Below are 13,057 nucleotides of genomic sequence, written 5' to 3' on the forward strand. Positions count from 1 at the left end.
ACCCCCCCTCATGATTCACAGTCGGATGAACGCCCTGATTGAACCCCCCCTCATGATTCACAGTCGGATGAACGCCCTGATTGAACCCCCCCTCATGATTCACAGTCGGATGAACGCCCTGATTGAACCCCCCCTCATGATTCACAGTCGGATGAACGCCCTGATTGAACCCCCCCTCATGATTCACAGTCGGATGAACGCCCTGATTGAACCCCCCCTCATGATTCACAGTCGGATGAACGCCCTGATTGAACCCCCCCTCATGATTCACAGTCGGATGAACGCCCTGATTGAACCCCCCCTCATGATTCACAGTCGGATGAACGCCCTGATTGAACCCCCCCTCATGATTCACAGTCGGATGAACGCCCTGATTGAACCCCCCCTCATGATTCACAGTCGGATGAACGCCCTGATTGAACCCCCCCTCATGATTCACAGTCGGATGAACGCCCTGATTGAACCCCCCCTCATGATTCACAGTCGGATGAACGCCCTGATTGAACCCCCCCTCATGATTCACAGTCGGATGAACGCCCTGATTGAACCCCCCCTCATGATTCACAGTCGGATGAACGCCCTGATTGAACCCCCCCTCATGATTCACAGTCGGATGAACGCCCTGATTGAACCCCCCCTCATGATTCACAGTCGGATGAACGCCCTGATTGAACCCCCCCTCATGATTCACAGTCGGATGAACGCCCTGATTGAACCCCCCCTCATGATTCACAGTCGGATGAACGCCCTGATTGAACCCCCCCTCATGATTCACAGTCGGATGAACGCCCTGATTGAACCCCCCCTCATGATTCACAGTCGGATGAACGCCCTGATTGAACCCCCCCTCATGATTCACAGTCGGATGAACGCCCTGATTGAACCCCCCCTCATGATTCACAGTCGGATGAACGCCCTGATTGAACCCCCCCTCATGATTCACAGTCGGATGAACGCCCTGATTGAACCCCCCCTCATGATTCACAGTCGGATGAACGCCCTGATTGAACCCCCCCTCATGATTCACAGTCGGATGAACGCCCTGATTGAACCCCCCCTCATGATTCACAGTCGGATGAACGCCCTGATTGAACCCCCCCTCATGATTCACAGTCGGATGAACGCCCTGATTGAACCCCCCCTCATGATTCACAGTCGGATGAACGCCCTGATTGAACCCCCCCTCATGATTCACAGTCGGATGAACGCCCTGATTGAACCCCCCCTCATGATTCACAGTCGGATGAACGCCCTGATTGAACCCCCCCTCATGATTCACAGTCGGATGAACGCCCTGATTGAACCCCCCCTCATGATTCACAGTCGGATGAACGCCCTGATTGAACCCCCCCTCATGATTCACAGTCGGATGAACGCCCTGATTGAACCCCCCCTCATGATTCACAGTCGGATGAACGCCCTGATTGAACCCCCCCTCATGATTCACAGTCGGATGAACGCCCTGATTGAACCCCCCCTCATGATTCACAGTCGGATGAACGCCCTGATTGAACCCCCCCTCATGATTCACAGTCGGATGAACGCCCTGATTGAACCCCCCCTCATGATTCACAGTCGGATGAACGCCCTGATTGAACCCCCCCTCATGATTCACAGTCGGATGAACGCCCTGATTGAACCCCCCCTCATGATTCACAGTCGGATGAACGCCCTGATTGAACCCCCCCTCATGATTCACAGTCGGATGAACGCCCTGATTGAACCCCCCCTCATGATTCACAGTCGGATGAACGCCCTGATTGAACCCCCCCTCATGATTCACAGTCGGATGAACGCCCTGATTGAACCCCCCCTCATGATTCACAGTCGGATGAACGCCCTGATTGAACCCCCCCTCATGATTCACAGTCGGATGAACGCCCTGATTGAACCCCCCCTCATGATTCACAGTCGGATGAACGCCCTGATTGAACCCCCCCTCATGATTCACAGTCGGATGAACGCCCTGATTGAACCCCCCCTCATGATTCACAGTCGGATGAACGCCCTGATTGAACCCCCCCTCATGATTCACAGTCGGATGAACGCCCTGATTGAACCCCCCCTCATGATTCACAGTCGGATGAACGCCCTGATTGAACCCCCCCTCATGATTCACAGTCGGATGAACGCCCTGATTGAACCCCCCCTCATGATTCACAGTCGGATGAACGCCCTGATTGAACCCCCCCTCATGATTCACAGTCGGATGAACGCCCTGATTGAACCCCCCCTCATGATTCACAGTCGGATGAACGCCCTGATTGAACCCCCCCTCATGATTCACAGTCGGATGAACGCCCTGATTGAACCCCCCCTCATGATTCACAGTCGGATGAACGCCCTGATTGAACCCCCCCTCATGATTCACAGTCGGATGAACGCCCTGATTGAACCCCCCCTCATGATTCACAGTCGGATGAACGCCCTGATTGAACCCCCCCTCATGATTCACAGTCGGATGAACGCCCTGATTGAACCCCCCCTCATGATTCACAGTCGGATGAACGCCCTGATTGAACCCCCCCTCATGATTCACAGTCGGATGAACGCCCTGATTGAACCCCCCCTCATGATTCACAGTCGGATGAACGCCCTGATTGAACCCCCCCTCATGATTCACAGTCGGATGAACGCCCTGATTGAACCCCCCCTCATGATTCACAGTCGGATGAACGCCCTGATTGAACCCCCCCTCATGATTCACAGTCGGATGAACGCCCTGATTGAACCCCCCCTCATGATTCACAGTCGGATGAACGCCCTGATTGAACCCCCCCTCATGATTCACAGTCGGATGAACGCCCTGATTGAACCCCCCCTCATGATTCACAGTCGGATGAACGCCCTGATTGAACCCCCCCTCATGATTCACAGTCGGATGAACGCCCTGATTGAACCCCCCCTCATGATTCACAGTCGGATGAACGCCCTGATTGAACCCCCCCTCATGATTCACAGTCGGATGAACGCCCTGATTGAACCCCCCCTCATGATTCACAGTCGGATGAACGCCCTGATTGAACCCCCCCTCATGATTCACAGTCGGATGAACGCCCTGATTGAACCCCCCCTCATGATTCACAGTCGGATGAACGCCCTGATTGAACCCCCCCTCATGATTCACAGTCGGATGAACGCCCTGATTGAACCCCCCCTCATGATTCACAGTCGGATGAACGCCCTGATTGAACCCCCCCTCATGATTCACAGTCGGATGAACGCCCTGATTGAACCCCCCCTCATGATTCACAGTCGGATGAACGCCCTGATTGAACCCCCCCTCATGATTCACAGTCGGATGAACGCCCTGATTGAACCCCCCCTCATGATTCACAGTCGGATGAACGCCCTGATTGAACCCCCCCTCATGATTCACAGTCGGATGAACGCCCTGATTGAACCCCCCCTCATGATTCACAGTCGGATGAACGCCCTGATTGAACCCCCCCTCATGATTCACAGTCGGATGAACGCCCTGATTGAACCCCCCCTCATGATTCACAGTCGGATGAACGCCCTGATTGAACCCCCCCTCATGATTCACAGTCGGATGAACGCCCTGATTGAACCCCCCCTCATGATTCACAGTCGGATGAACGCCCTGATTGAACCCCCCCTCATGATTCACAGTCGGATGAACGCCCTGATTGAACCCCCCCTCATGATTCACAGTCGGATGAACGCCCTGATTGAACCCCCCCTCATGATTCACAGTCGGATGAACGCCCTGATTGAACCCCCCCTCATGATTCACAGTCGGATGAACGCCCTGATTGAACCCCCCCTCATGATTCACAGTCGGATGAACGCCCTGATTGAACCCCCCCTCATGATTCACAGTCGGATGAACGCCCTGATTGAACCCCCCCTCATGATTCACAGTCGGATGAACGCCCTGATTGAACCCCCCCTCATGATTCACAGTCGGATGAACGCCCTGATTGAACCCCCCCTCATGATTCACAGTCGGATGAACGCCCTGATTGAACCCCCCCTCATGATTCACAGTCGGATGAACGCCCTGATTGAACCCCCCCTCATGATTCACAGTCGGATGAACGCCCTGATTGAACCCCCCCTCATGATTCACAGTCGGATGAACGCCCTGATTGAACCCCCCCTCATGATTCACAGTCGGATGAACGCCCTGATTGAACCCCCCCTCATGATTCACAGTCGGATGAACGCCCTGATTGAACCCCCCCTCATGATTCACAGTCGGATGAACGCCCTGATTGAACCCCCCCTCATGATTCACAGTCGGATGAACGCCCTGATTGAACCCCCCCTCATGATTCACAGTCGGATGAACGCCCTGATTGAACCCCCCCTCATGATTCACAGTCGGATGAACGCCCTGATTGAACCCCCCCTCATGATTCACAGTCGGATGAACGCCCTGATTGAACCCCCCCTCATGATTCACAGTCGGATGAACGCCCTGATTGAACCCCCCCTCATGATTCACAGTCGGATGAACGCCCTGATTGAACCCCCCCTCATGATTCACAGTCGGATGAACGCCCTGATTGAACCCCCCCTCATGATTCACAGTCGGATGAACGCCCTGATTGAACCCCCCCTCATGATTCACAGTCGGATGAACGCCCTGATTGAACCCCCCCTCATGATTCACAGTCGGATGAACGCCCTGATTGAACCCCCCCTCATGATTCACAGTCGGATGAACGCCCTGATTGAACCCCCCCTCATGATTCACAGTCGGATGAACGCCTTGATTGAAACCCCACTCATGATTCACAGTCGGATGAACGCCCTGATTGAACCCCCCCTCATGATTCACAGTCGGATGAACGCCCTGATTGAACCCCCCCTCATGATTCACAGTCGGATGAACGCCCTGATTGAACCCCCCCTCATGATTCACAGTCGGATGAACGCCCTGATTGAACCCCCCCTCATGATTCACAGTCGGATGAACGCCCTGATTGAACCCCCCCTCATGATTCACAGTCGGATGAACGCCCTGATTGAACCCCCCCTCATGATTCACAGTCGGATGAACGCCCTGATTGAACCCCCCCTCATGATTCACAGTCGGATGAACGCCCTGATTGAACCCCCCCTCATGATTCACAGTCGGATGAACGCCCTGATTGAACCCCCCCTCATGATTCACAGTCGGATGAACGCCCTGATTGAACCCCCCCTCATGATTCACAGTCGGATGAACGCCCTGATTGAACCCCCCCTCATGATTCACAGTCGGATGAACGCCCTGATTGAACCCCCCCTCATGATTCACAGTCGGATGAACGCCCTGATTGAACCCCCCCTCATGATTCACAGTCGGATGAACGCCCTGATTGAACCCCCCCTCATGATTCACAGTCGGATGAACGCCCTGATTGAACCCCCCCTCATGATTCACAGTCGGATGAACGCCCTGATTGAACCCCCCCTCATGATTCACAGTCGGATGAACGCCCTGATTGAACCCCCCCTCATGATTCACAGTCGGATGAACGCCCTGATTGAACCCCCCCTCATGATTCACAGTCGGATGAACGCCCTGATTGAACCCCCCCTCATGATTCACAGTCGGATGAACGCCCTGATTGAACCCCCCCTCATGATTCACAGTCGGATGAACGCCCTGATTGAACCCCCCCTCATGATTCACAGTCGGATGAACGCCCTGATTGAACCCCCCCTCATGATTCACAGTCGGATGAACGCCCTGATTGAACCCCCCCTCATGATTCACAGTCGGATGAACGCCCTGATTGAACCCCCCCTCATGATTCACAGTCGGATGAACGCCCTGATTGAACCCCCCCTCATGATTCACAGTCGGATGAACGCCCTGATTGAACCCCCCCTCATGATTCACAGTCGGATGAACGCCCTGATTGAACCCCCCCTCATGATTCACAGTCGGATGAACGCCCTGATTGAACCCCCCCTCATGATTCACAGTCGGATGAACGCCCTGATTGAACCCCCCCTCATGATTCACAGTCGGATGAACGCCCTGATTGAACCCCCCCTCATGATTCACAGTCGGATGAACGCCCTGATTGAACCCCCCCTCATGATTCACAGTCGGATGAACGCCCTGATTGAACCCCCCCTCATGATTCACAGTCGGATGAACGCCCTGATTGAACCCCCCCTCATGATTCACAGTCGGATGAACGCCCTGATTGAACCCCCCCTCATGATTCACAGTCGGATGAACGCCCTGATTGAACCCCCCCTCATGATTCACAGTCGGATGAACGCCCTGATTGAACCCCCCCTCATGATTCACAGTCGGATGAACGCCCTGATTGAACCCCCCCTCATGATTCACAGTCGGATGAACGCCCTGATTGAACCCCCCCTCATGATTCACAGTCGGATGAACGCCCTGATTGAACCCCCCCTCATGATTCACAGTCGGATGAACGCCCTGATTGAACCCCCCCTCATGATTCACAGTCGGATGAACGCCCTGATTGAACCCCCCCTCATGATTCACAGTCGGATGAACGCCCTGATTGAACCCCCCCTCATGATTCACAGTCGGATGAACGCCCTGATTGAACCCCCCCTCATGATTCACAGTCGGATGAACGCCCTGATTGAACCCCCCCTCATGATTCACAGTCGGATGAACGCCCTGATTGAACCCCCCCTCATGATTCACAGTCGGATGAACGCCCTGATTGAACCCCCCCTCATGATTCACAGTCGGATGAACGCCCTGATTGAACCCCCCCTCATGATTCACAGTCGGATGAACGCCCTGATTGAACCCCCCCTCATGATTCACAGTCGGATGAACGCCCTGATTGAACCCCCCCTCATGATTCACAGTCGGATGAACGCCCTGATTGAACCCCCCCTCATGATTCACAGTCGGATGAACGCCCTGATTGAACCCCCCCTCATGATTCACAGTCGGATGAACGCCCTGATTGAACCCCCCCTCATGATTCACAGTCGGATGAACGCCCTGATTGAACCCCCCCTCATGATTCACAGTCGGATGAACGCCCTGATTGAACCCCCCCTCATGATTCACAGTCGGATGAACGCCCTGATTGAACCCCCCCTCATGATTCACAGTCGGATGAACGCCCTGATTGAACCCCCCCTCATGATTCACAGTCGGATGAACGCCCTGATTGAACCCCCCCTCATGATTCACAGTCGGATGAACGCCCTGATTGAACCCCCCCTCATGATTCACAGTCGGATGAACGCCCTGATTGAACCCCCCCTCATGATTCACAGTCGGATGAACGCCTTGATTGAAACCCCACTCATGATTCACAGTCGGATGAACGCCCTGATTGAACCCCCCCTCATGATTCACAGTCGGATGAACGCCCTGATTGAACCCCCCCTCATGATTCACAGTCGGATGAACGCCCTGATTGAACCCCCCCTCATGATTCACAGTCGGATGAACGCCCTGATTGAACCCCCCCTCATGATTCACAGTCGGATGAACGCCCTGATTGAACCCCCCCTCATGATTCACAGTCGGATGAACGCCCTGATTGAACCCCCCCTCATGATTCACAGTCGGATGAACGCCCTGATTGAACCCCCCCTCATGATTCACAGTCGGATGAACGCCCTGATTGAACCCCCCCTCATGATTCACAGTCGGATGAACGCCCTGATTGAACCCCCCCTCATGATTCACAGTCGGATGAACGCCCTGATTGAACCCCCCCTCATGATTCACAGTCGGATGAACGCCCTGATTGAACCCCCCCTCATGATTCACAGTCGGATGAACGCCCTGATTGAACCCCCCCTCATGATTCACAGTCGGATGAACGCCCTGATTGAACCCCCCCTCATGATTCACAGTCGGATGAACGCCCTGATTGAACCCCCCCTCATGATTCACAGTCGGATGAACGCCCTGATTGAACCCCCCCTCATGATTCACAGTCGGATGAACGCCCTGATTGAACCCCCCCTCATGATTCACAGTCGGATGAACGCCCTGATTGAACCCCCCCTCATGATTCACAGTCGGATGAACGCCCTGATTGAACCCCCCCTCATGATTCACAGTCGGATGAACGCCCTGATTGAACCCCCCCTCATGATTCACAGTCGGATGAACGCCCTGATTGAACCCCCCCTCATGATTCACAGTCGGATGAACGCCCTGATTGAACCCCCCCTCATGATTCACAGTCGGATGAACGCCCTGATTGAACCCCCCCTCATGATTCACAGTCGGATGAACGCCCTGATTGAACCCCCCCTCATGATTCACAGTCGGATGAACGCCCTGATTGAACCCCCCCTCATGATTCACAGTCGGATGAACGCCCTGATTGAACCCCCCCTCATGATTCACAGTCGGATGAACGCCCTGATTGAACCCCCCCTCATGATTCACAGTCGGATGAACGCCCTGATTGAACCCCCCCTCATGATTCACAGTCGGATGAACGCCCTGATTGAACCCCCCCTCATGATTCACAGTCGGATGAACGCCCTGATTGAACCCCCCCTCATGATTCACAGTCGGATGAACGCCCTGATTGAACCCCCCCTCATGATTCACAGTCGGATGAACGCCCTGATTGAACCCCCCCTCATGATTCACAGTCGGATGAACGCCCTGATTGAACCCCCCCTCATGATTCACAGTCGGATGAACGCCCTGATTGAACCCCCCCTCATGATTCACAGTCGGATGAACGCCCTGATTGAACCCCCCCTCATGATTCACAGTCGGATGAACGCCCTGATTGAACCCCCCCTCATGATTCACAGTCGGATGAACGCCCTGATTGAACCCCCCCTCATGATTCACAGTCGGATGAACGCCCTGATTGAACCCCCCCTCATGATTCACAGTCGGATGAACGCCCTGATTGAACCCCCCCTCATGATTCACAGTCGGATGAACGCCCTGATTGAACCCCCCCTCATGATTCACAGTCGGATGAACGCCCTGATTGAACCCCCCCTCATGATTCACAGTCGGATGAACGCCCTGATTGAACCCCCCCTCATGATTCACAGTCGGATGAACGCCCTGATTGAACCCCCCCTCATGATTCACAGTCGGATGAACGCCCTGATTGAACCCCCCCTCATGATTCACAGTCGGATGAACGCCCTGATTGAACCCCCCCTCATGATTCACAGTCGGATGAACGCCCTGATTGAACCCCCCCTCATGATTCACAGTCGGATGAACGCCCTGATTGAACCCCCCCTCATGATTCACAGTCGGATGAACGCCCTGATTGAACCCCCCCTCATGATTCACAGTCGGATGAACGCCCTGATTGAACCCCCCCTCATGATTCACAGTCGGATGAACGCCCTGATTGAACCCCCCCTCATGATTCACAGTCGGATGAACGCCCTGATTGAACCCCCCCTCATGATTCACAGTCGGATGAACGCCCTGATTGAACCCCCCCTCATGATTCACAGTCGGATGAACGCCCTGATTGAACCCCCCCTCATGATTCACAGTCGGATGAACGCCCTGATTGAACCCCCCCTCATGATTCACAGTCGGATGAACGCCCTGATTGAACCCCCCCTCATGATTCACAGTCGGATGAACGCCCTGATTGAACCCCCCCTCATGATTCACAGTCGGATGAACGCCCTGATTGAACCCCCCCTCATGATTCACAGTCGGATGAACGCCCTGATTGAACCCCCCCTCATGATTCACAGTCGGATGAACGCCCTGATTGAACCCCCCCTCATGATTCACAGTCGGATGAACGCCCTGATTGAACCCCCCCTCATGATTCACAGTCGGATGAACGCCCTGATTGAACCCCCCCTCATGATTCACAGTCGGATGAACGCCCTGATTGAACCCCCCCTCATGATTCACAGTCGGATGAACGCCCTGATTGAACCCCCCCTCATGATTCACAGTCGGATGAACGCCCTGATTGAACCCCCCCTCATGATTCACAGTCGGATGAACGCCCTGATTGAACCCCCCCTCATGATTCACAGTCGGATGAACGCCCTGATTGAACCCCCCCTCATGATTCACAGTCGGATGAACGCCCTGATTGAACCCCCCCTCATGATTCACAGTCGGATGAACGCCCTGATTGAACCCCCCCTCATGATTCACAGTCGGATGAACGCCCTGATTGAACCCCCCCTCATGATTCACAGTCGGATGAACGCCCTGATTGAACCCCCCCTCATGATTCACAGTCGGATGAACGCCCTGATTGAACCCCCCCTCATGATTCACAGTCGGATGAACGCCCTGATTGAACCCCCCCTCATGATTCACAGTCGGATGAACGCCCTGATTGAACCCCCCCTCATGATTCACAGTCGGATGAACGCCCTGATTGAACCCCCCCTCATGATTCACAGTCGGATGAACGCCCTGATTGAACCCCCCCTCATGATTCACAGTCGGATGAACGCCCTGATTGAACCCCCCCTCATGATTCACAGTCGGATGAACGCCCTGATTGAACCCCCCCTCATGATTCACAGTCGGATGAACGCCCTGATTGAACCCCCCCTCATGATTCACAGTCGGATGAACGCCCTGATTGAACCCCCCCTCATGATTCACAGTCGGATGAACGCCCTGATTGAACCCCCCCTCATGATTCACAGTCGGATGAACGCCCTGATTGAACCCCCCCTCATGATTCACAGTCGGATGAACGCCCTGATTGAACCCCCCCTCATGATTCACAGTCGGATGAACGCCCTGATTGAACCCCCCCTCATGATTCACAGTCGGATGAACGCCCTGATTGAACCCCCCCTCATGATTCACAGTCGGATGAACGCCCTGATTGAACCCCCCCTCATGATTCACAGTCGGATGAACGCCCTGATTGAACCCCCCCTCATGATTCACAGTCGGATGAACGCCCTGATTGAACCCCCCCTCATGATTCACAGTCGGATGAACGCCCTGATTGAACCCCCCCTCATGATTCACAGTCGGATGAACGCCCTGATTGAACCCCCCCTCATGATTCACAGTCGGATGAACGCCCTGATTGAACCCCCCCTCATGATTCACAGTCGGATGAACGCCCTGATTGAACCCCCCCTCATGATTCACAGTCGGATGAACGCCCTGATTGAACCCCCCCTCATGATTCACAGTCGGATGAACGCCCTGATTGAACCCCCCCTCATGATTCACAGTCGGATGAACGCCCTGATTGAACCCCCCCTCATGATTCACAGTCGGATGAACGCCCTGATTGAACCCCCCCTCATGATTCACAGTCGGATGAACGCCCTGATTGAACCCCCCCTCATGATTCACAGTCGGATGAACGCCCTGATTGAACCCCCCCTCATGATTCACAGTCGGATGAACGCCCTGATTGAACCCCCCCTCATGATTCACAGTCGGATGAACGCCCTGATTGAACCCCCCCTCATGATTCACAGTCGGATGAACGCCCTGATTGAACCCCCCCTCATGATTCACAGTCGGATGAACGCCCTGATTGAACCCCCCCTCATGATTCACAGTCGGATGAACGCCCTGATTGAACCCCCCCTCATGATTCACAGTCGGATGAACGCCCTGATTGAACCCCCCCTCATGATTCACAGTCGGATGAACGCCCTGATTGAACCCCCCCTCATGATTCACAGTCGGATGAACGCCCTGATTGAACCCCCCCTCATGATTCACAGTCGGATGAACGCCCTGATTGAACCCCCCCTCATGATTCACAGTCGGATGAACGCCCTGATTGAACCCCCCCTCATGATTCACAGTCGGATGAACGCCCTGATTGAACCCCCCCTCATGATTCACAGTCGGATGAACGCCCTGATTGAACCCCCCCTCATGATTCACAGTCGGATGAACGCCCTGATTGAACCCCCCCTCATGATTCACAGTCGGATGAACGCCCTGATTGAACCCCCCCTCATGATTCACAGTCGGATGAACGCCCTGATTGAACCCCCCCTCATGATTCACAGTCGGATGAACGCCCTGATTGAACCCCCCCTCATGATTCACAGTCGGATGAACGCCTTGATTGAGAGTTTAATCAGGTTGTCGCATGTTATCGTATCGTCTTGTGTTGGGGTGTTATTTCTTCTGACGTCTAGTCTAAGAGGCGAAGATTATATCCGCTCGCTTTACATAAATCCCATTTCTCTTTTCTTTTGTTTTCAAGCCGTAGAATTACAGTCGCTTCTTTCCCCTCAGGACGTCACTTAGCATTTCAACTTTTGTCTCGCCAGATACAACTGGGATCGTCTCGGGGAAGATTGGGCCAACTTGGCGACGACGGGGAAGTTGCTGTGATCCTCCCTCCACACCACAAACTTGGTTTGGGGTTTGTGGTAGGAAAGAAATGCCGCCCCTGAGCGACTCCATTCACAGGAGAGCGGCGTGAAAATTCTGTTGGCTCACTCGCTTACTGCTGCTCGTCACAGAAATCCTGTATTACACAAATATAAGGCACTGAGGAAGCCACTAATCGCAGCCGAGCGTTGCGTCTGTCGCAACTGTGGTTATGTTGAAGTATCTTCGGCAACCAGACACACGAAAGAGCGAGAGACGCATCGTCCATCATATCTCGATGCGTTGGTGTGCTCATCTAAAAGATCACGGGATCTATCTGGATGCACTTACCGTCAGGATTTGTCTCTTTAGTGTGACCGTATCTTAGACTTGTCTGTCGACCTATGCAACTCAGCCAATAGCCACTTCCAGAGTTGTGGAACAGTATACCGGTCGCACGCAAGACTGGCGTGTTCTGTGACCTCGACAACCTTAACCACGAACCAATAGGAACTAGTGTACGATGGATCCTTCCACAGAACCAGCTTCTCATTGGTTCAGGGAAGAGAAGGGAAAGAGAGTTTGTAGATCACATTGTTGTAGAAGGACAAGTAAGGAAGAGAGTTTTAGATACAAGATAAGATGTTTGCAGACTATTTTGCATTTAGAAAAAGTGAATGATGAAGAGAAGAGGAAAGCACTCTGAGGCATCCTGATTCCATATGCCCTATATAGAGACCTTTCAATGCTAATATGAGGCTGGTGTGATGAGATAACAGGAGAGATTAATTTAGAAAG

The sequence above is a fragment of the Panulirus ornatus genome, chromosome 44, assembly GCF_036320965.1.
Source record: "Panulirus ornatus isolate Po-2019 chromosome 44, ASM3632096v1, whole genome shotgun sequence".
Taxonomy (NCBI): domain Eukaryota; kingdom Metazoa; phylum Arthropoda; class Malacostraca; order Decapoda; family Palinuridae; genus Panulirus; species Panulirus ornatus.